Genomic DNA, 24,417 nt, shown 5'->3' with positions numbered 1-24,417 from the left:
GGAGGACCAACTTTAACTTTTGGGGGCTTTTTTTGCCATACTAGTGGCTAGAAAAACTGTAGTGGCTCTTTTAGACATGTATTACAGTGGAGCTGTTGAGCCAGACAACCTGAATTGATTTTTCATTTCTTTTTCATCTACCTGATCCATTGCATGTAACTTCTTTAAATACTGAGCTCTCTCTGCAGACAGTTCATCACTTCCCATTAAAGCCAATTCCAGCACCTCCAGCCCTGCAGAAGTGCCCCAAATATTCTTTCAAATCCTTTCTGTGCTTTACAGATATCCTTCAAGCAAATCTGTCTTCTCTCCTTCATACCAACATTAATTCCCTTGTGATTTTTAACAAGCATGGAAGTTCATATGTCTCCCTTTACTACAAGTTTTGTAATTTCAGGGGTTAAGAGGATCTCAGGCTCTTATTTCCGCTCTCCACTAAACTCACCTCTTTTACTTGATACACACTCAGCACAAGTCAGTCCCTTTGAGAGATGTTTCCCAGCCTTCTGATGAGTTGGTTGTCTGCCGTGCCCCTTATCATGAAGGGCCCAAACACCTTCCCTGTTTTGGTGGTTTTCACTTTTCCAGCATCAGGATTTGCAGAGGCCTGCTCTCTCCCCATCACTGATTGTAATGAGGAGGAGTTTCCACTTGCCACCTCCAGCATGCCTTCTGCAAGGTTTCATGGCGCTCCTGCCACCACCATGCCCAGAATATCTAATGCCTGCTCTCCAGGCTTGTCAGAAAGGGTCCAGCTCATTCTGTGATACAGGAATGTGGAGTAATGGACAATAGTTGTGCTAGACACGGGTAACGGATTACATTTCTGCAAACAGAAAAGGATAGCTACTTAATAAAGATAATACATTTTAATAGGCAGTACATTTTTTTTTTCTTGACGCAACATGGTATTTTCTGAAAGTATTTTGCACAAAAACACAAACAGGTATTTCACAATCTTTCTCTGCTTTTTTCTACTGTCCTTTCACTGTACAACATACCACAAAATATCTTGGGTTTTTAATCAACATGAAAATCCACAGTGACTGCTTTTTTTTTGAAGGAAACTTCATCAATCAGGAACCAGAATAGTTGTAGATGCCAACTAGCATATTTCAGATGGCCTGACCTTTCCAAAGTAGGCATCCAAGACTCCTCTGCTCCTGAAGAACACAAGTGATCCAGGAATACCTGAATGAACCACGTAAGTTCAGCTGAAGCATGGACACTTGTTTGTTCCCCATCTTTGATCAAGCTTCATCAAAAGTCTTCCATGGTGCCACTAAGACAGAAGATTGTCAGATCCAACAAAGTGGAAGTAAGAGCAATGGCCAAGCACAGGGAAAAAAACACTTTTCAGATTTGTCTATAGACATGAACTAATAAATCTGCTCAGTCTCTTACCATAATGCTGGGCAAGTTTTAATATTTCAGAGAAGGAAATTGGAGAGAGAAGTTCCTCAAAAGTGTTGCATCAATAGGTAACAAAACTTAGATGATCATCCTGGATCGTGGTCCTACACTTAGACCAACAGTTGTCTTCTTTCAATGTTCAATTTAAAAAAAAGTAATTCTTGGAATGCTACCAGTCAGTGGATTGAGACTGAGCAGATGCTCACAGTAATACAACTTTCAAACATTTATAGTTCTAGAAAGGTAGGGTACATGCAGATAGAAGCACTACTTGATATTTTGGAACTGCCAGCTCTGTACAAATTAAGAGCTACTGTAACTAGCACTTGAAACACTCTCTAAACTTCCAGAGTTATTCAATAACCCACAGGAATCCAATGCATTACTCAGAACACAGGGACGAAGGTTCATCTGTGAAATTGCTTCCCTTGCTGATTCCCACTGTGTGCCCCAGGCTATATGGGAGTCATATTTGTAGCACACATAATGCAATTAGCCAAGGAACAGGTGAAAACCAACTATTGCCTGCTACATTACAAGGATTATATGCAGTAATTTACAGAATTTAAAAGAGCCTCAGTGCAAGGTATATTCCTCCCTTCACAGAAAACAAGCACACACTTCAGCATCTCAGCCGGGCATCCCACCCTGTAAACATTTGTGACAAGCAAAGCATGTGCTACAGTGAGGAGTCTCATGGAAAACACTGAATTAATTTTCATAGTGGCTGTTTGCCCAGTCCTGTTTCAAGGGTCAGGCCCTGTTTGTATTCTGCTACATACAATTAAAAGATCCCTAGCTACCATAAGTTCAACAAAGTATACTGACATATTCCTTCCTCTGTGTGCAGAAAACATTTTTAGTAGCTACTATGCAAACATCACCTAATTTTTACATTATCTTCACCCTTCTTCTTTTTACATTCTCTTCAACCTGTTTCCCTGCTTTTACTATATGTGAAAATAATAAATATATATGATATACCAGTAATTAAGCCATCAAAAAATTACATGTCTTTCCAGAAGGGAAAGGAGATGCTTGAGATTTAGAAGTCAAAACCTGGTCATTAACACAAGTGCCCTGATGGTAAAAAGCTTCAGCTGCTCCACATTTCCCATTGAAATGCAACTTTGGTGGGATGTTCCTGGATATCGTGATAAAACAGGCTGCTTCACATCTGAAATGACAAGAGTATCTCAGGATTATTATTCCAGGTAAGGTTGTTCAGGAACATAAGAGCAAGCTAAAATGGAAGACACAGAATAAATCCAATATGGGTTAGACAATAAGGATTAAATTCATTGTCCAGGCCATTGTCTTGCATCCACACATACTGAACCACCTCTGGGTTTTCAATAATGTAGGCAAAACTGCGTTCTGCTGCTCTAATTCAAGGAACAAAGGAGGTAATTTTGTCCTTTTTATTGGCATCAGGAAAGCTCGGTCTCTGCATGCTAGAGGAAATGAGAATAGGTCAAAACCATCAAAGATGTTCCTCACATCTCTGGTCAGCCAGGTATTTCTCAGTGGAGGGTGATGGGACCCATTCTAGAGGGGCTTCATCCTACAGTGCTGGTGGGAGGCTGGGCTTTGCCAGAGCCTCTGTTGGGTCCATCCCACACATGCTGGGACACCCAGCTCCTCAGAGCATCCTTCTCCCCTACCTCCTGCTCTACCCTGGTCACATAGGACCCTTCCCACAGCTGCTTCCTTCTCCCTCAGCAAAGGACCACAGCTCTCCACAAGCGAGAGAAGCAGCTCCATGGGAAGTGGATATTGTGGTGCCTGAGAAAGCTTCATACATGAAGGACAATGCAGTGCCCACATCAAAACCTGGGTTTCAGAGGTGCTCTGATGGTCTCTGCCCTCTCACACATAAAAATAGCATCCAGCACTTGCTGTGTATGTTAACCACCAAGGATTTCAAGAGGTAATAAACTACCTCAATCAAAGTGCTGGCTTTTTTCATGAAGTGAAAAAGATTCAGATTTTTCATGGAAAAAAAAAGGAGCAAAAAATTTCTGGGTACCAAATATTTTTTTTTAATAGGTATCTGCCTTTAAAAATCTATTCTTTCTCACACAAACAGAAAGAAAATTCACTCAGGGATTTACATCCAGGAAATGCTGAACAGTTAAAGTCACATGCTCTTGCCTATATAGGTCTGTCTCTGGAGCTGGAAGCTTCTTCAGTTTGCCTGTGAATCTGGTCACGATGGTGTGCTCAAGCTGAGCTTTCTTTAAGACATTTTTCCTTGAGGCTGCTGCCAACTTAAGTCATTGCTCTTTTTGGTTTGCATTTTTAACCCTTTTTTTTAGTTATGTGGCACAATACTGAGACTAAAAAGTATTAAAGGGACTGACAATCACTAATGTTATGGGATGGAAAACAAAGGCTATGAACTTACATATTTATTGCTGAGATGTGAAGAGTTGCCGAGTTTTATTCTTCCCATGAGATGAGTGCTCTCCTAAGAAACAGAAAATATATTTGCATCAGATAAACATGGAAAGACAAAAGGACCAATGAGTCTAGCAGGAACACATCACTGACCACTGTACAAACCAGCCAGTCTCCTTGTCAGATTTACTTAATGCCAAAAATTGTTCACACGATAGATTTTTAGTACTCTTCCTAGTTTATCGATTATCTCCCCTGTGATTTGCTCAAAAATGGTGGGTTACTACCACAATGTATTTTCCAAGGTTGAAGAGGAATAAGACTTTAATTAATTTATAGCTATGATTAGAACATTGAACTATAAAAATAAGAAGATAGAACTATAAAATTAATTTTTGCCAGTAACACTGACATCAGCTCAGTTCCTCCAAAGCAGAAGGATGAATATTTAAGAACTTCACACAGTTCTCAATCCTCCTTCCCTGGAGAAGCAGAGGCACTACCAGCAGTTACAGGCAGGCAAATAAGAATCCAGATGAGGACGTGTTTACAGATGTCCCGTTTCCAAGGGCATGACTCAGGAATGGCAGTGGAATTACTTTGTGTCAGAGATTTGTACATGGAGATGAACAGGGAGTGGCATTCACAGACTGTCCAGAGCCACATGGAGATAGGCATGAGGGTGGGAAAACCCAAATGCCTCCAGGAAACTGCCTTCTGCCTCCCTGCTCACCTGCAGGAGACAATTTAATTCCTCATGCACACATGAGAGGCAAGGAAGTGATGTATTACATTCCAGGAGAAGTGAATATGTGTTAAAAAGCTACAAATGATCAAGGGCCTGGGGTTGCAAATTGTAATACAAGTTAGGATTATAGAAAAATTCACTGATTAGGCATTTAAATGATTAGCAGCCAAATTAAATAGTTGCACTCCTGAAGAGAATGGAAAAGACTTATCAATAGTTTTCCAACAGCTTTTCTTCACAGCAAAAAAGGCTCTTTAATTTAGTCCAGCTTTTTGGAGATGAGTACAAGACTTGGTATCTGCTAAAAACTGTTCAACAATAATGTGCTGGAATTGTGTTCACTTCCCAAGGGTTCAATTTTGGAAAAAAATATTTTAAAGTAATTTTGAAGTGTTGCTAAGATAGAGCTTCAGAAGTTCTGATCATGTCACATTTCAGGTAGAGAAAAGGGAATCACAGGTTTCTTCTAGGAAAAAAACTGAAACATCTTAACAAGGCATATTTTTTGTTAGATAAAAATCTTGTTTTGAAAAGCTAAAATAAAGTGAACCAGTTCAAATATTGCACAGTTTTATACTAACAAAGGAATGATATTTTCAAGAACGCTCATTTCTTTTTTAGTTCTTTTCCTCTTCTGCATGTCTCTACTTTCCTTGCTTAATATGTAGAAATAGAAGATTAAATAGAGAATGAAAGAGAGAAGTTGGCAAAACTATTTAAAAAAGAAGGCGATGGAGAAATTAATTGTGAAATATATTACCATGCAGAAGATACTCAATAGTGGTAATAAATATCAGTACTTTTCTATCAATTCCACTCTCAGCTGTTTTTTCTGCAGACAGATTCACATGGAAGCACCCCAGGAGAATAACATGTCTAAGGGCAGGCTCCAGAGTCAACGTAGCTCCCTGATTACATCCCATTTATGCCACTAGACCTTGGATCAGAGTATGAAATGGGCAAGCAGCGTTGGCTGCAGAAGGCAGAGTGTTTGAGTGGTACCTGCCCACAGCGGTAGCCAGGCCAGGGAGGGTGACTCTGCCTTTCTGCACACCCTGAGACTGCAGCACACAGACACTCACGCCCTATCCAGATTTCCTGGTGCTACACACTTTATCCCTGGAACAGTGAACAGTGTCCCCCTATAATATCAATGTCTGGTGAGGAATGGATGCAGGCAGGGATGCTCTATGTTGCTTTGCACTTCCAAGAGGGCAGGAGCCTGCAAGACTTGTGAAACGAAACCAAGTTATGGCTGCTCCATGGTTGCAAATATGCCTGAAGATATTTTTGTCCTAAGGTCTGTGATCATTAGTGCCAGCCAACAATTCAGTGACGATGAGACAATGATTATACACTGGAGAAGAAGTGGTCACAGATGCTCTCTGTTCAAGAGATAAAAGGGTAATGGATGGATTTAGATACAGGGCTGCAGTATGCCCGGAGACTGCACAGAGACGTGTCCAGATCAGTTTGGGAGTTCAATGGTTCAGCAGTTTGATGTTCTGCTAAATATCCAGATGCAACTCAAAGAGCAAACCAAGAAGAACATTCAGACTAGGTGCAAGTAAGAAGACATTTATATTGATCTCAAAACAGCCTTAACTGACACAAACAGGTTCCAAGACTGAAAAAACTCCAAACTTGCCCCCAAACCATCACCCACCAAAACAAATGGGTTAAACCTTGCTTCCCATAAAGGAAATGAAAACTAAATACTTGTGTTCAGTAGCTTGTTAGAACAGATGGCATTTTAATAGATTGAAGAAATTATTTCATACTGAAGTTTTTGGTGACTGAGAAAATAGAGGGTGCACTGGAGGTGCTCAACCAGTCCAGATAGATTACCTGGATCCTTTGAAGGCTGTCACAGAATCATAGAATTGTTAAGTTTGGAAAAGACCTTTAAGATCAAGTCCAACCATCAACCCAGCAACATCACCATGTTCACCACTAAACCATGTCCTCAAGTGCCACATCTACACATTTTTGAACACTTCCAGGAATGATGACTCTGTCACTGCCCTAGACAGCCTGTTTCAACAACATCCCTTTTTGTGAAGAATTTTTCCCTAATATCTAATCTAAACTACCTTGGTGCAACTTGAGGCCATCATTGAAAGAGAAAGGGTGCAGTTCCACAAAATATACCAACAAGAGCAAAATTGCTGCACAACATCGTCAGTGAAAAACTGGGATTTTATTTATTCTGAATTATGCATTTAGAGAAAGATGATACACAAACTCTAGTTTTGTGCAGCAGGAGATGGAAGGTATCAGGAGAAACCTGAACTGTCAGCTGCTCACTATATAGGTATTCAGCATCTTGAATAAAGGTATTGGTTGCTGTTCTGATATTCTGATCCAATTTGATGGATAGTATGGCAATAACTTTCTGATAATGGGTTGAAAATTCACTGTACATTTGTCCACCTTGAAAAGTAAGTGTGCAGCCTCAGAAAAATGGGAGATGAAGGGAACTGGAAGAAAGTATTTGGTGCATTTAAAGTGCTACCAACTGCACAGCTGCAAGTGCTACGTGACCCCCTTTACCTGTGGTCCTGCCTTGTGACACCTCTCCTGATGGAGGAGGAGTTGTGGGCTCAGATAGGTTGGCAGAGGGCAGTGAGAAGCCAACCTCACATATAACACGCACTTCTACAAAAACTGAAAGAAATGATGCACAGTTTGAGAAAGAGGCCTTAGGCAGAATATTTGGAAAATGAAGTCAGATACTGATGTGGAAGTTTTAGCTGACATGCAAAGCCTCACATTACCCCTTTTATTCTCCCTCTCATACTCCAGTGTTGCATCTGTTTGTTGATTTTTGTCTGAAATTGGATTGCAAAAACAAAGACATAGGCATCATGAGGTCTCTAACTATTACTGTCATATTACAGACAGATCTCTAGTCAAACTATCAGGTTCATTGCTGCAGGAGGCTGCAGATATCACAGCAAACCAGACAAATTTGTGGAATTAATAGCCACTGAAATCTGGGAAACACCAAGGATACAAAGTCTGATTCAGGATGTCTCCAAGCCACGGACTGCTGAAAGACTATGGTGGAGGACAGGCTATTGGAGTCCTTTCCTGTTTGTCACGCTTCCTTTCACACCTCATGTGATCCACCCTCAGTGACAGGATTTGAGGCTACATAGATCCAAGGTCCGAGCAGGTACAGCTGGCTCAGATGATGGTTTCTTAGCCTCAGTACTAAAGGAGTCAGTGCTGCAGCAACCACTACAATACAGCACAGGTCTTTCATACACACAGCCTCCATGTGGCTACCCTTTGAACACTTCTGCTAGAGCCTTGGTCACTGATCCACCCAAAGAAATTGGCAGCGTAAGCACTGGGCCTGATCCGATACACCCTGCACACATTCTCCTCTAAAACAAGGCCGTGGTTCAAAAGGATAAAGATAAGGAAGACATAAAAGAAAAAAAAAACAACTTTTGTACTCATAAATCCTCATCCTTCAACGTACTTGTTTTGAGTTCATGGAAGGTAGACTGAGTACATGGATACTGAGGGCTGTTCCAAGCTGAAAGATAGCCAGGAAAGAAATAGTGCTGCAGTGAAAATGCAGGGTTTTATTCCTAATTAAAATTTCACTTGTGCAGTATTTGTTTTGATTTTTCCCTCACAAATATATCCATTTCTAACTATTAATGTTGCATCCTGATGCCCATGTACCTGAATAAGTAATGGGTACAATCAACTGAAATTACAGATTACAATAAGGTCAGTTTTGAAGCTCTGAAACAAACATTTCTTTGTCTCACCATTGTGGAAGGATATTGGATTAATCTCACTACAACTGGCCCTCTTCCCCTGCCCCTCCACATTTGATTCAGAATCTGAATATAGTATTCAGAATACACACACACTGCAGAACATCATGACATAAAAGAGAGTACAGACTGAGTACTATGAGTACAGAAAGCCTTTGACCTGGGTAAAGCCCTCTGACATTATTGGGAAAGCTGGAAGAAAAAGGATGTAAAAACAGTCTTTCACATAAAAAATAGGTTGTACCGCATCTCAAATTACATTGTCTGTAAGAAAGAAATTAATTGTGCTGTTATTTCACTGTAATATCTGCTGCTGAGAAATTGCTGGTAAGTGGCACTCAGGTTTGGAGCAAAGAATTAAAGCAAGCTTTCCATAAAATCTGATTGCAGAAGCCTATCTTTTATAAAAGTATAAAACTACCTCTGCAGACACAGGGGAAAAAAATGTCTGTTTTTACCACGCTGAAATAAAAGAAAGAGGGGTGTATTACAGATGCTGGAGAACAGCATTAACTGGGAACCAGTAGCTAGGTTTGATGTGGGCCAGTGGGTCCAGCACCTGCAATGTACTGCAGCTCCCCTGCCACACACTTCACCATTTCCCTGCAAACTGCTCCTCGCTATGGCTAGCACGACAGAAGGATCTGAAAAATTCACCATGGCAGAGAGAGGGTGTGTGGAAAAGTTCAGGTGAAGGACAGGAAGGCAATTGCTGCCGAATGGGCAGCAAAGAGTGGGAGGTGGCTCCCTCATGAGGAGCATCTCAGAAAACTGCAGGCTGTAAAGTCAGCAAATGCTTCACAGGGGAAAACATCACCTGACCCTCAGCAGTCTGAATCTAAGACTGCTTTAAAAACCCTTGAAAATGTGCACAGCTCACAAGTCAAATTAGAAATACAGCAGGAAGCATATGCTGTTTTGACTACAGTTTGACTATGTTTTTGACTATGGTTTTGTCCAAAAGTTTCAGCTGGAAGTGTGTGCAGTCAGAACTTGGTGGTGAGAGTAAACACAAACAGAGTCCAACCACAAGCTGTAAGGAGCTAAGAAAGTTTATTCCACAGTTTCTGTGAAGAAAGAAACACAACTTCAGGCTATTATACAATACAAGGTTAAAAAAATAAGAGTATCAGAAAGTGAGAAAGAAAAGGAAAGGGAGGGAGGTACTTGACATCTTTCTCTGTTGCAAGGCGAACCTTTCCTACAAAGCGGCATCTAGGTGTTCTACCTGCAGGGGGAAAAACATAAGACCCTGAAACTACATCTCAGAATAGGAAACAGAAAAAATCAGTATCATATCCTACATTAGCAGGAACACCCACTCTTACTGTTCCTAAGCATGCAGCATGCCAGCAGACTGCTCTTCACTGACCTACACTGCTTATCTTGCAAGTAATTGGAAGAGGGAAGGGAATTTCCATTGACAGAGTGTCTCATCTAGGGGGTCAGATTCTTCTGCTCCTAAAGACATCTGGATCCTAGATATAAAGAAAAAGAGGTCAAAGTCCCAATGCATGTTGAGAAACCTCATGGCCCACTATGGAACTATACCCCCTCACAGGGGTAAATTTCCCTTGGTTGGGTCCATAATGAGGTAAGCCCCAAAGATTTCTTACCTTCTTAAATGTCACGGTCTGTGCTTAGATGTACTCAACATAACAGGAAACAAGGTCTGCACCAGCTCCTGATTTGTCCCATTGTTCCAAAACCACATCTGTGGTTTGATGAGTGAGGCAGAACAATTAGTCTCAGCATTTGGAGGGTTGTGGAAAGCAGTGACAAAGACAATGTCATCCCACCACATTGTTTCAGAACATCACAGGATTTTCCATGTCCAAGCCCTAGCACCACAGTGGGTTGTCTTGAGGTACATTCAGTTGAAGAAGCAGATAACAGCTCTAAGGCCATCATTCCTGTTGAACAGCAGCAGCTTTTGGAAGAGATGTGGAGCGTATGGAGAATGCAAGTTTTTCTGCTTCCTCGGTTCATGCTATCGTGCACTGCACTGCCATCTCAGAGCACCTCTAGGTATTAAACGGTCACTTTCTCCAGCACAATTGCAATAGGTTAAAGGGGTTTCAAATGGACCAGGTTAAGTGTCTCCCAAATATCCATCTTTGCCTGGTACGTTTTCTCATCTCTGTTTAGTAGCAACACTTGAATTTTCATTTTTGTCCACAATGGGTATCCTTGGAAGCCCTAATGCAGACAAGTACCACAGACCCTTCTCCAGCCTCAGGTGCCTTTCAGCAAACTCAGTGCAGAACAGGCAATACCCCTACAAGCCAAGTAAGTCATATCCTACTCTTTCACCTCAAAACAGCTCAGTCTGGTCATAAATCACGCTTTATTGGATCAGCTTATGCTTAGGTGCCAAGATTATACCCATGCCGGAAATATTATGTCACCTGCACATCCCTGCAAGACTTTACATTGAATATTGAACTGGTGTGCTTCCATTAAAAGGCCTTTCATACATTTTACCTGCTCTAGAATAGTTATTCCAGGCAAGGGCCATAAAACAAAATTGTCAAGTCATTACTCAGGTATCAATACTTCTATCACGCATCATACACCTGTATGGAGTAGCCTTACCCAATTTTCTATTTACTATCCTTTCTGTAACTGAACAATTTTCATTCCTTGATGTTTTTCATCAGTCCTAAAAAGGTGATCAATACCCTTGCTGTTTCTCAGTGTAATACACAAGAACCCTTACAGAAAAAGTTAGGTCTGTTTTCAAGACAGGCAATACTTTAACCTCATGCCTGATGGTATTGATCTCTTAGTCATCAATTAAAACCCTTCATCTTATATTCTCAGGAAATATAACTGTCACTGACAAGCAAAATGTGCAGTTCTGTGGGCTATGTTGAATCTCAAATAAATATTTTTGCAGGTAGATTTTCTAGAATGCCGTATTGTAGAAGACCATTTATTCTCCCTAGGGAGAGTCACCCTAAATTTGCCTGTACAGCCAACATGAAATGGCTGCCATAAGTCCTGCATTTGTACTTTAGTGTAAAACTTCTGAGACGATTCAGCATCCTGAGCATTTTTACCCAAGACGAGTTTTCAAGTTAGATGCAAGAAGAGGCACTTATCTTGCATCAGGTGTTGCAGTTCACTGACAAACATGCATGAAAAATTTACTGAGTCTAGTTTAGTTTTCAGGTTTTTTTACTTTACATCAATTCTACACCAGTTGTGCCTTAGAGCTCAAAGCCATTAGCAATTCCATCTTTCTAAGAAGACTTATAAAAAATGAGAATATTAAAGCTCCATTTTACCTAGTGTAATACCATTAAAAACATTACATAAGTCCAGGCTTAATTGAAAACCATTCTTTTCCTGTACTCTTTTCACATTAATTGTAGGTATTTGAAATAATACTCTTGAATTCAGCTGTGTCTCTGAAAATGGAGTCTTTCCTTTTCCTTTCATTTCATATTCAGAACCTAATTTTAGAAGTCCTGAAATAGGATCCTTCAGTAGTCCATGGACTGCCACAGGTCAGCCCGTTCCAGCTCAAGGCAGATGGGATAAACAGCCCTCTGGACACATACATCTCTTTCAACTATGTGCAGCTGGCATAGTTTTTAGACAGATAAAATAAGGCAAGATTAAACTCACCATAACCTTTGATCAAGATCTATGCACAACACTGACACAGGGTCTTTCTAAGTTGCTAGCTTGAACAGTTTGTAGGTCCGTATTTGTCCTGTATATATTTTACAAAATTATATAATCTCAAAGTCTTCTGTTTGGAATAAAAAGCAAAAATGAAAAAAAACCCCAATGTATACTTCTAATAAAGCTTAATTTGAATACATATCAAAGCAGAATTGCACTGTATATATGCTTGACCTTAGGGAGGAGCTGCCTATTGATAGTGAGAGGATGATGTAGCCCTGCCTGTAAAGTTTAGGCTGCTCTTTAGATCTTTCTAATTTTAGTCTTTCTACTCACAGCTCCTTGTAGTTTTGCTGGTATGTGCAGAGACAGCCACAACACACACTTTTTAAACAGCTGGACCAAGGAAAGAACACAGGCAAAGAAGTTTTATGCAGGGCAATTGTTGTCAGTAGCTGTGAGAAGGCCCATGAGTCAGACAGTTCTTGTGTCTGTACTATAAGAAATATTTGCCTTTATGCCTGAGCTTTTAACGAAGCAAGTAAATCTGATTCCAATGGGGAGGCATCCTAACATATTTGAAATACCTGTATGAGTGACAGATATTTCTGGAAGAAGGAGACCCCTCTGCCAGAGTGCTTTTAATTTAAGAAGTAAGTGAGTCTAAAAACCTGGGCAAAGCAGGACTTCAATTTCTGTGAAAGCATGTTTAATTTTGAAACATATGATGATGTAAGAATTCAAGAGAAAATGGCAGCTAGTTTAAATATGAATTGTATTAATGAGAAGAGGGCAAGAATCTTGTCTTCTAAGTGGTTATGACTCAAACCTTCTAATTATAGCATGCACAAATCATACTTCAGTATAAAGGAATATCAAGCATCCTCTGGATGGAAGATGCTCAGATAATCCGTGAGCCAGTAGCTGATTAACAAGCACCAGAGCTCATCTGGGGAAAAAAAAAGTGAGCCTGTGTCTTTTCTCGTTTACCCTGCTGTAAGCCACAAACATTTCTGCTACTGTCAATGAAGTCACTTTATTTCTGAAATGGCATGAGGGCAGAATCAATCAAAAAATGTCCATTAATTAGTTTCTAACTTAATTCAGTTTAAAAAACAAGCAAACAAACAAAAAAACCCAACAGTGGGGCAGAATTATGTGTCCTGTGGTGGAGCAGGCCCTTCCTGTGCCACTCTACCCCTAGCTCTGTGTCATGAGGCCATGGGGAGGGACCTTGCCCGACTCTGATTTGTTGCAACGGCTGCCAGAGATGCCCTGTAGGTGTTTTAGACTGCATGAAAAGTTCTGGGAGTTGCAGAGAAGGCTGGAGAGTCTAAATTGTGCCTCTCCAGCAAGCAGAGGATAGTTCAGATCAAGTGCTGTATTTCAGAGGACTTCCCAAGGATTTGGACAAAAGGAGAAAGCAGCGATTGGTCAACCTCAGAAATGTCAGTAGGAGAAACAGATGGCCAAAAAGCTTAAAGACAAAAAAAGAGCTTTATACCTAAAAAGTAGGAAGTAAGCGATGGAAAGACTTCTGCAGATGAGGGGGGACCTACATGACTGAGAAAGCATTGGGTGAAGGTGTGAAGTATCACCATGGCTAGCTCTACCATGAGAGATTTAGGGATTTTGATTCATTAGTCAGAAGTTTGTTCTGCCTCAGTCTTATTTTGTGCTACTCCATTTTTTTGCAGAATCTATTACTCCATCCATCTCTTTCCTTTGAGACTTTGCTTTCTTTTGTGCATGTTATGAATAACCTTTGCTCCTTTAGGCTTTATATCACTTATTTTGTAAGAACCTGAAGCACAGGACAGAGGGATTTGCAATGAGAGTAGGATTTTGAATGCAAAGGGTGACTGAGTACAGGGCTCAGTCACTGTACACTGACTGACACCAACTCCAACAGAACCCTGATTACATACAGCACTGACTCCAAACCTTTTGATCCCTGGGATATTAGCTTAGTTGGTTGGAGCATGGTAATAACCACATCAAGGTTATGGGTTTGATCTTCATGTGGGCCATTCACTTAAATTCACCTGAGGGTCCCTTCCAGCTCAGAACATTCTGTGATTTTGATATTACCAGTCCTCAAACCTCCTTTTACAGCCAGATCTAGCTGATAAATACCGTGATCACTGTTACTCCTGAACATGCCTCGCTAGATCGCTTACCATCAATGATTTTAAAAAATGTTTTCCTAAACCAGTCCTACTTCTCATTCCCAAGTACTGACAGCACACACAGAACAGCTGAACTGCAGCTCTACAGGCTCCCAGTCTGGGCATTTGCACTGTAGAGGAATTGTTTGCAGCGACTTTGACCTGACAGGAAGTGAACATGGGCTTGCTATAAGAAATGACATCCCAAAAACTGCTCTTCTCTGAGCTCAGACAGGGAAACAGACATACACACAAAGGCAACACTCACCAGTCTCAGAAGAAGTTGTCTTCACAGAAAGAAGTTTGACTCCTTCTTTGTCTGACTGGGCCCTGTTGAAGTCAGAAAACATTTAAGCAGACAGTCAGCACACATGTTGGTCAGCCAAACAAAACTCTAAAATGATGGTCCCAAGGAGGCAGCATCTACTCCAGTCTACACTGGCAGGCTTAAAAAGGGCTTTGCATGGGGTCATGAAGTGGAAATCTTGGTGGTGGAAAACACCATATAACAGTATCTCTGAAAATACCTTTCTCTTACAATATGTAATAAATCACGTTTAATGACTCCAGGCTTAATCTAGGACTTCACAGAGGAGATACATCTGGGGAAAAGGAGTCATACTTTTTCTGTCAATGCAAGCCCTTTAGACATATTGAATTGCAAAGAAGGACCACTTCAGATGCCCAGGGAGTCAAGGCTACCAAGTAAATCAGCAGCCCAAATGTTGCTTTTGGTCATAGAAGTGGCCACTGCCAAGCTCAATGGCCTTTAGCACATATCTTCTAATGGATCTTTCTCAGTTTCCCTCTCCTCACACTCCTTATGCCGCTACTATTTCAACTGAGCCTACGCAAATGGTCTAGTGGAAACAAGATGGGACAGAGGAACATGATATAATGGGGACCAAAAGAAATATAAATATAAATAAGTAAATATAAAAATAACCCACAATAAAAAGGAAACACAATAAAAAGAAAGAAAACATGAACAAAAGAAGGGGAGTGGGAAAAGATGTGGGGGGAGAGGGGAAGGATCAATGGGGCAAAAAGTGGAAAAAAAAAGAAAAAGACTGGGCCAATGAGTCCTGTGGCACAGTATAAGCTGTTTATCCATTTCAAAATGACCACTTGCAAAACAGTTGAGAGTCACCACATTTCTACCCATGCTGAAACAGCTGCTTATCATGCATACAGGTCTACAATAACTGCAAGTGCAGCACTTTCAACAGGATATTTCTCTTTGGGCTGGCAACTGATTATTATGTTTAAACAGAGAAAGATGAAAGAAAATCCTATGCAAAATCTGCTACATTTACAAGTGCCCTGTGATAGATCTCAAAGCAATGAAAAGGATTCAACTTACTGTTCAGCACCGTTCTCTTGTCTCTCTGGAAGAAGAAAAAAAAGTTAATACCATTTTGACTGCTGGAACTCAAACCCCAGACATTTAGACATGACTATTGCAGCTGCTGGCACAAGGCTCAGTTCTAATTTTGCAGTATTGCATTAAGTTCATTCACACAATCAATCAGCTTGAATAGTAATTGTTATTTTTCTGGTCATCTATGGAAGTGAACTGATGCTGCTCCTACTGATGCTTCTGGAAACCAGGGAGAATGACAGAGGACTTGCCCAAGAGCACAACAGAAGCACGTTTTTTTCCCTGCAGCTCCCAAATCCCTGGGTAGCTGGCGCAGAGGACATGAGCATGCGATGGTTCTTGAGTACACAACAACTGAGCTAAAAGATACGGGGTGAGGGGACTGAGGGAACAAGGGTGTTCCTGAGGCCGTACCCCCTGTGGGGTACAACCTGGCACGACATCCGAGAACAGAGTTTGTCATCCCCATCGATGAGGAACAGGTTTGTCTCCAAAATGAATCATATGCTGAATGTATTTTATGCTTACGTGCAAGTGTGGGCAGATACAAGGGGCCGGGGGTTACATCAGAGACATGGCACCAACTCCATGGCACCAAGTACAGGGCTTTCCATCTGCAGGGGAAGTGCACTGGATGGGTCTGGGCAAATCCTACAGGAAGCACCACAGGTATCTACTCTATCTTCAAAATGAATTTGCTAATACAGTGCCTGATGGCATTTGCACAGAGGGGAGGCTGGTAAGGAAATGTTCTCCATCTCACATCTTTGTCTCCCGACTCTGAATATTCAGTAATTTCCTAAGTAAGGATCATACCTTCCTCTGTTTATCTGGGTCTGTTTTGCCATGTCATTGGCTAAATTGGTTGTGACACACTGTTTGTCTTGGTTTACAGTTTCAATACCCTGTTGTGATTTTGTATTTCCAAGGCCGGGTGATTTCACAGCTCTGCACAGGTCTCCTAACTCACACCAGCTCACAGGGACAGAAAAACCACAGTCTGGATTCAGATCTGGGTTTTCACTTAATGGAGATTTACACTTACCTGTGGCCTGCCTGGGCAGCCCTGAAATATTCGTCAAATGGACTCTGATGGAACTATAACCCATTATCTTAAGTATTTAATGGACAACAAAGAAAGAGATACTGACTTTAGCTGCTCTGTCAAAATGACTATTTCTGCAAATACTGTTTGCTCAGGGATTTTGTTCCCTGCACATTATACTGTAACTGGAAAATTTTACTCATGTGTCATGTGCATGTGTGTGTGTGTGTATGTACCAGGTATATCCCAAAAGAAAACATTGATATTTCTTTGCCTGTGTCTAGAAGAAAGATAAAATACATAAAGGGATTTTGTTGAACATCTTCAAATTTAGTTTTCACTGTCTATTTCTATCTGATTGATTGTGTTAGCACAGGTGTTTGTTAGCTCTTTGTAGCTGCAAAATCATGAACAAAAGGCTTTACAGCATTATATGTTCTCCAAAAATCATTTTTGCTCACTCTGCTCTTCCTACTGATTTTGAAAATGAAGTGTTAGTTTCCCACATTAGGCAAAACACTTCAAAATACAAAAGGCTTTCCCACCAGACTGCCACAACAGTGATGGTTAAGGTAATCTAAAAGAGATCTTTTAATAATGAAAAGCACATTGATTTCCCCCCCCATCCCCTGCAGAGAAAGCAAACCAAATACCTGGAGTTTTCTTCTGGCACATCTTGTACAAAGCCACTGTCATAAATTATGACTTCGCCAATTAGCAACAATTTATGGTTTATTAATTGTAGCAAGTAGAAAGTGAGCAAATTTACAGCGCTGGGTGACAGGGGGAGTCTGCGCTCCGCCGCTGCCACGTAAGTATTTTAGCTGGCCCCCTATTTATATGATTTTACTTCCATCTTCGTGGATTGCTTTGAACCACTCTGCGCATGTGCCACTTGTTGCTAGGGGGTCTTTTTCTGCCTTCCGGTGGTCGTTGAGGATGAAGGAAGTAGTCTTCCTCTTCTGTCCTCTGTTCGACCTTTTGTTCCTTGTCCATTTTTAGAAGAAGACGACACAGTATCTGGCATATCATCTTTTTTTTGTTCTTATATGGAAAAAGAGCTGAACACACAGTGTTTGGCATGCCACACTCTCCTGTTATGCAAGCATCTGTACAGCAATACAGTAGTTGCAGAAGCGATACTTAGCAATACATATCATGAGTATATTTGATTGGCAATACATATAAGTATATTTGATTACATATATTGTTTTAAAGGCATCCTTTTTAATAAACAATACAATCTTTCACAATCCCCCCTTTTTCTCTTTATACTCTATTGTTTATTAAACAATTTCATCTTTAAAAATCTTAATTTTCTTCTAGCAATTTCTGCATCTATTGTAACAATCACAATGCATTATACCCTTTTTGCAAAAACACTCATAATTTTCGCGTTTTATATTGCATTCACAGTAATCATTTTTGCTTTTATTTCTTTTATTACGCGCAGCTTCATACTCAGCAGTAGTAGTTAAAATAAGCAATTTTGCTACATTAAATTGCTTTTTAATAAAGTGTAAAATATATTTTATGATACAAGGTCTAAATATAAGGCCTAAAATTAACAAAATTAAAGGCTTGGCCAGAGCAGACAACAAGGTGGTCAGCTATGGTGAAACATCGAACCATCCTTTATACCAAGATTTTTTTGTTTCGCGATCCTTTTTTCTTTGATCTAGTCTTTTCTTAAGTTCGGCCATAGAATCTTGTACTACTCCTGTGTGATCAGCGAAAGAGCAACATTCTTCATTTAAAGCGACGCATAGTCCTCCTTCTTTTAAGAATACCAAATCTAATCCCCTTTTGTTCTGTAATACGACCTCAGATAGGGATTTGACAGAAGCAGCTAAGTTTTGGATGGATTGCTTTATTTGCCTTAGATCTTTATCCACAGCTGTCTGCAAGGTTTGTATTTTTTTACTTTTTATTATTGAGGCTATGCCTGTGCCTGCTCCTACTCCACCTGTTATTAATAATGTAGCTAAAGTGATGGCCGTAAATGGTTCCCTCTTTTGTCTGCTTAGACTTTTTTCAAAATGATATAGTATCTCTTCAGAAGTATGATACATTAGTCGTGGAACAATGATCACTTGTACACAAAATTGGGATTGATTGAAAACATTTAAGGATAAACACGGGGTTATCCCAATGTCCGAACAGACCCACTTAGCCCCTTGCATTGGTATGATCTATTTATTTGTTCTACTGAGAAATTCTGTCGCCCAGGGTTGTGTCGTGTTTGTACTACAATACTTTCTTGCAAATTGATTAATTTCTATTGCATTGGCTCGTGTGGATTTCTTGCCCATATTGGTAAACTAAGCAAGCATAGGGTGTACAGGAAAAAGAGCGTTCCTTTTGAATTACTCTCATGGCGACTCAGTTCCAGTAGTAGCTCCAGTAGTGGGTCTCTCAGGCCTTTTGTGGGTCCTCCTCTGCCTCGCCCGTCGACTGGGTTGCAGCCAGCCACGGGGGTGATTATCTTCTCGGCAGCAGGGGTCACTGTAAGCCTATTACACCCTTCTGGGAGCTATAACTTGGCTGCTTAGTTTATTTTTCACTCTTTTTCCTGATATCCCAGGCATCCGAAAAGATTTTTTTTTTTTTTTTTTTTTTTACAATGTATTCTTATAATATGGGACTTTAATTGAGCTTTTAAAGCTGTGACTTAGCAATGAAATTCCCCATGCAATATTGCTAACAGATTGTTCAGATGACTTGAACAACCCCTCTTTTTTTTTTTTTAACTCTCTAAAACTAGTATATCTATATCTTTGAGCTGTTTATTCACATTTACTACACCACCAATTATGAAGGATTGGTCTTCGGGTATGGACCACTTGAGAGCATTCTCTGCAATCTTTTTTTTTTCACATGTCCCTTTTTCCCACAATAGAAACAACTTCCTTGTTCCCTTCTTTCCACTATTGTTTTCGGCGACTTTCTGGGGGTTTTAGGACCTCTAAGTTGCCTCTTTCTATCTTCTCTAAACGCAGCCACCATCATTCTTACTTGTTTCTTACTATTTTCTTCTTCTCGTCTTACATACACTTTCTGTGCTTCCCTCAACAGCTCATCTAATCCTCTATCTTGCCAGTCCTCTAGTTTCTCAAGTTTACGTCTGATGTCATCCCAAGATTTTGCCACAAAATGTGTTTTTAAGACTGCTTGCCCCAGAGGACTATCGGGGTTAGCCCCTGAGTATAGCTGGAGGGCTTTCCTCAGTCGCTCCAACCATTCTGTGGGGCTCTCATCTTTCTTTTGCCTTTTGTTAAAGGCTTTACTAATATTCTGGCCACGAGGTACTGATTCTCTAATTCCTTGAATCACTATATTCCTTAAGTCCTCCATATGAGCTCTATGTAATGGATTTTGGTTGTTCCAGTTTGGTTTCTGAAGTGGCCATTTTGTATCTGCTTGGGGACCTTGTGCATGTTGGGCATCTTAGACTCTCATGCCTGCCCGCCTAATCTTATCTTTTTCTTCTGTTGTAAATAACTGCCCCAAAATTGACTGCATTTCGTCTCGAGTATAAAGACTTGGTCTTAAGAATTGGTCTACTCTTTCTGCTACCCCCAACGGGTCGTCTAGTAATCTTCCCATTTCTGTCCTCTTAAACTCCCGCAAATCTCCGGAGTTCAGGGGGACAGAAACGTACCCGACCCCAGGCTGGGGTCCTCCCATGGGTACTTCTTTTAGGGGATATATTTGGGGTTGTTCCTTTTTACTTTTAGTTCGTCTCCTAACAGATGCAGGTGACCCTTGTTCGGAACTAGTGTCTCCCGGTGTTATGGGAGCAACTGGTGGAATCACCGGTGCTGGAGGTGGAGGGACATATGGAGGGGGAATTAACAAGTTATCATCCTGTTCCCTTTCTTTATCTCTTTTCATTTAATTTGTTCAATGGGAATAGAGTTGTCTGGGGTTTCTCTAGCCACATCTGAGCATATAAGCTCTCTTTTGGGTTAAAAGGTCTTTTATCATTAACCTAGAAGTTTAACTGTTGCCTCACCCATTTTTCATCTGACCAAAAAATGAGCCAAATAACATTTTTCTGTATTTTCTTCCCTCCCCATATTTCAGTACAGTAATGAATCATTTTCTTCTTACTTTTCCCTATTGATCCGGGAAACTGTTTCTAATTATTTAACATGAATGAGAGAGGGGTATTCTGAGGCACTATGGGTACCTCCCTCATGGGGGTCGAAGGCTTGCTGCCCTTCGCCCCCATCTTCTGGAATACCTTCACACACACACTCACTCGCTTCCCCTTGTTCCTAGCCCAGTCCCTCGCGGGAGATGGGAAACGTAGTACTTAAGGGTCCACACTCGCTTGGCTCAGTAGGTCGAGCCTCTCAATTGCTATATTCCAGGAAACCCAATCCCGCCCGAACGGTATCCCTGTGAATTATCTTCACAATATACTTACGCGTCCTGCGTTTTCGTCCGGACTTCAGTGCACTAAATTTTTATGGGATTATACCGGTTTTCATTTGCTCCACTTTCTAGAATTTATGTTCGTCGGTAAAGGTGAAGGTGGGCAGCTGTTCTCAAGGCCGAGGAGAAACTCGGGGCGCCTCCCTGGGAGACCGCAGCCCACCGTTCCTTATCCGAGTCACGGCACCAAAATTGTCATAAATTATGACTTCGCCAATTAGCAACAATTTATGGTTTATTAATTGTAGCAAGTAGAAAGTGAGCAAATTTACAGCGCTGGGTGACAGGGGGAGTCTGCGCTCCGCCGCTGCCACGTAAGTATTTTAGCTGGCCCCCTATTTATATGATTTTACTTCCGTCTTCGTGGATTGCTTTGAACCACTCTGCGCATGTGCCACTTGTTGCTAGGGGGTCTTTTTCTGCCTTCCGGTGGTCGTTGAGGATGAAGGAAGTAGTCTTCCTCTTCTGTCCTCTGTTCGACCTTTTGTTCCTTGTCCATTTTTAGAAGAAGACGACACAGTATCTGGCATATCATCTTTTTTTTGTTCTTATATGGAAAAAGAGCTGAACACACAGTGTTTGGCATGCCACACTCTCCTGTTATGCAAGCATCTGTACAGCAATACAGTAGTTGCAGAAGCGATACTTAGCAATACATATCATGAGTATATTTGATTGGCAATACATATAAGTATATTTGATTACATATATTGTTTTAAAGGCATCCTTTTTAATAAACAATACAATCTTTCACACCACCAGTGAGAAGACAGAGAGGGTAATGACTATCAGGGTGATGACAATTGGCAAGATAACATCTGCAAAAGAGGGAGAACAATTTTGGCTGCTGCCTCTGACTTACACTGCCTCTGTGTATAGGCACTTACACACACTGAGAGGCACCTCCAGCTCCATTTCACCAAACATTACCCATTTCTCTGGAGCAGGGTAACCTGCTGCTCCTGTTACTCTTCCTGCAACCACTGAGCCTCAGGCTTGGACTCTCTGGGGAGGGAAGACTGAAGCATCTTCCTTCTCCCACCCTTACCCCTTCCCTGACACTCATGCTGCCCTGTGTAGATACAAAAATGCTGCTAGCGAGGATTTTCTTGTTATTTTCTAAGTCCGTGAGAGACTTTTCTCTCTCACAGAAGAGGTAGCAGGGAATGTAAACAACCCAGACACCTGCAACCTTGAAAAGTCTTGTTTATGGTATAGTAGAAAAATATTTTGACAATGGATGTTTTAGGATTTTAGCCAATCACCCCCAAGGGGTGGCTGGCCCTTTGTCCAATTAGGCTATGAAGAAAAAAGTCTATAAAAGAGTTTGTAAAATAATTAAATAAATCAATCTTGCTGCACAACTCCTGCCTGCTGGATCTTCTCCTCCTCCTCCTCCCTATGGCTGCGGGACACGGTGCTATACCGTAGGAACCAGGCCTGCGGTAATATTTGGTGCTGCCCGACGTGATCTGCACTCTCTGACGTGTCCTGCTGCTGCGAGCCAAGCCGAATTCCTCTAGAGGTACGCTGCTCCCCTTTGCCCCCCGGGACCGGGAGGTCCGACAGAACTGAGAAATGGCAAACAGCGGCTCACAAACCGAAGCTGCGATGCTGGTCTGGAAAGGTGTGTTTAGCATATTGCGCACCTCCATTCCTGAAAACTCAGTTCGGGAATTATTAGACTGGGCTACTTTAAAAGGGATTTCCATGGACAGAGATAGTGCCCTGGACTTTGCCTTATGGCAGGAACTCGGATGCGCTGTCCGACAGGAGCTCCCGACTGGGGACTCAGCAGCGTTAGAATGATACAAAACCTGGCGTTCATTATTTATCCTGCTGATAGACCTTGACTGTGATAGCAGGGCTGGCTCGTCTATCTCGGTGATGAGTGACGGAGGAACGTCCGAAGGGGGCCCCGTTGACTGGGTTTCCGGGGAAAATGATAATGGATTCAGGAAAACCCCCCCGGCTCCACAGGCAGAGCCTGCGACGGCTCACCCTGCACAATCGCAGGACTCCGCAGCCCCCAGGAACCCCGCGCCGCCAGAGGCGGGGGGGTCAGAGCAGCGGGAGGGCGCACAGCCTGCCTTTCCGGTCGGCTGGGCAGCGGCCACGGCTTATCCAGGGCTGCAGATCAGCGGCTTAGCCACTTGGATGCCCAGAGAGGCTCCTAGCTCGGTTCCGTACGGACCTGGATCTAACTTCTTAGCCGGCGTAGCGCCGGGCGTGCCTGCCCCGGGACTCCCTGGGTGTGGTCCGCTGCCCTCCCTGGCGCTGGACTGTTCTGCGCAGTCGCAGAACCGAGCCATCGACCTCTTAGTGCAGCATTTGCCTTTGCTGATGGAGCTGCCAAATTTATCCCGAAGGATGGAGGAACTCCTCACCCTGTTAGAGCGGCGAACGCCCGAACCAGCGCCGCCCGCGCCCCCCCCGCCATCCGCGGGAGACGCGGCTCCGAGCCGAGAAACGGCGCGGCCGGCGGCGAACCCGGCAGCGGCGCAGCCGCGGCAAAACCCGGCAGCGGCAGCGGCTGCGGAGACGCGGCCAGAGACGGCGGCTGCGGAGCAGCGGGCAGGGGCAGCGGCACCCAGAGCGACCCCCGAGAGCGGGCCAGCGGCAGCAGCGCCGGGCGCGGCTGGGGAGCGCGAAACAGCAGCGGCAGCGGCGACCGCGCCGAACGCAGCTGCTGTGCCAGAGGCGGCGGCGCCGAGAGCGGCTGTAGCCTCAGAGACGGCGGCAGCGGTTCCAGTACCAGTTCAGTCGGGGCTGGCCGAGACGGCCTCCCGTATAGAAACTGGTGCAAAAACTGCCGCGCAGCCAGCTGCAGTCTGTCCTGTCTGTTCTGCCTCTAGCGAACTTAGCCAAAGTGCCCCTCCACGTACATTTCTGTTCACTCCCAGCACCCCAAAGTTGCCTTTGCCTGATGATTCCTCGTCAGGCAGTGAGGCAGATGAGGTGCTGGCCCCAGGTCGTCAGGCGGCTGTAGCCGCGCGGCGAAGAAAAAGGCTGAGCCGGTCTCGCCCCTGGACCTTTCAGGACTGCACGGTAACAGTGCGTCCGACGCATTATAATCGCTTCTTAGAGTCCCTTAAGATGCGAGCATTGGAGGAGGGTGACTGGAGGTCATTAAAAATCCTTGGAATGCCATATAGATCTGCGGATTCTGGGGGTAACCGGGGAGCTGTTACACTCCATCCACAGGCGGTGCCAGAAGTTCAGGATGGTAGTGCTTCCCCTAAAGGGGAGATCCAAGCTTTCCCAGTGTATAAGGCTCTCCCAGATTCAGGGGAGCATGACAAGCATGAGGTAATTGCCTGGAAAGTTGCCCAGGACCTCCAATCCAAGGTGGCACAATATGGACTAGGTTCTGCTGAGGTTATGCAGATAAT

The 24,417-nt window shown here is 42.6% G+C and overlaps 1 long non-coding RNA gene across 1 annotated transcript; it reads right to left on the bottom strand.

Moving 5' to 3' along the window:
- Window positions 1-850: 850 nt before the first annotated feature.
- Window positions 851-20,989, bottom strand: LOC138101822 (uncharacterized). The gene is made up of 5 exons (XR_011147255.1): window positions 17,239-20,989; window positions 15,523-15,547; window positions 14,428-14,489; window positions 3,821-3,883; window positions 851-2,590 (listed from the first exon to the last, which is right to left on the bottom strand). It is a non-coding gene; the product is annotated as an uncharacterized lncRNA (long non-coding RNA).
- Window positions 20,990-24,417: the final 3,428 nt, after the last annotated feature.

The sequence above is a fragment of the Aphelocoma coerulescens genome, unplaced genomic scaffold (genome assembly GCF_041296385.1).
Source record: "Aphelocoma coerulescens isolate FSJ_1873_10779 unplaced genomic scaffold, UR_Acoe_1.0 HiC_scaffold_499, whole genome shotgun sequence".
In the NCBI taxonomy this organism is placed as follows: domain Eukaryota; kingdom Metazoa; phylum Chordata; class Aves; order Passeriformes; family Corvidae; genus Aphelocoma; species Aphelocoma coerulescens.
The sequence above is the reverse complement of the archived record's forward strand: the minus strand, read 5'-3'. Positions and strand labels throughout refer to the sequence as shown.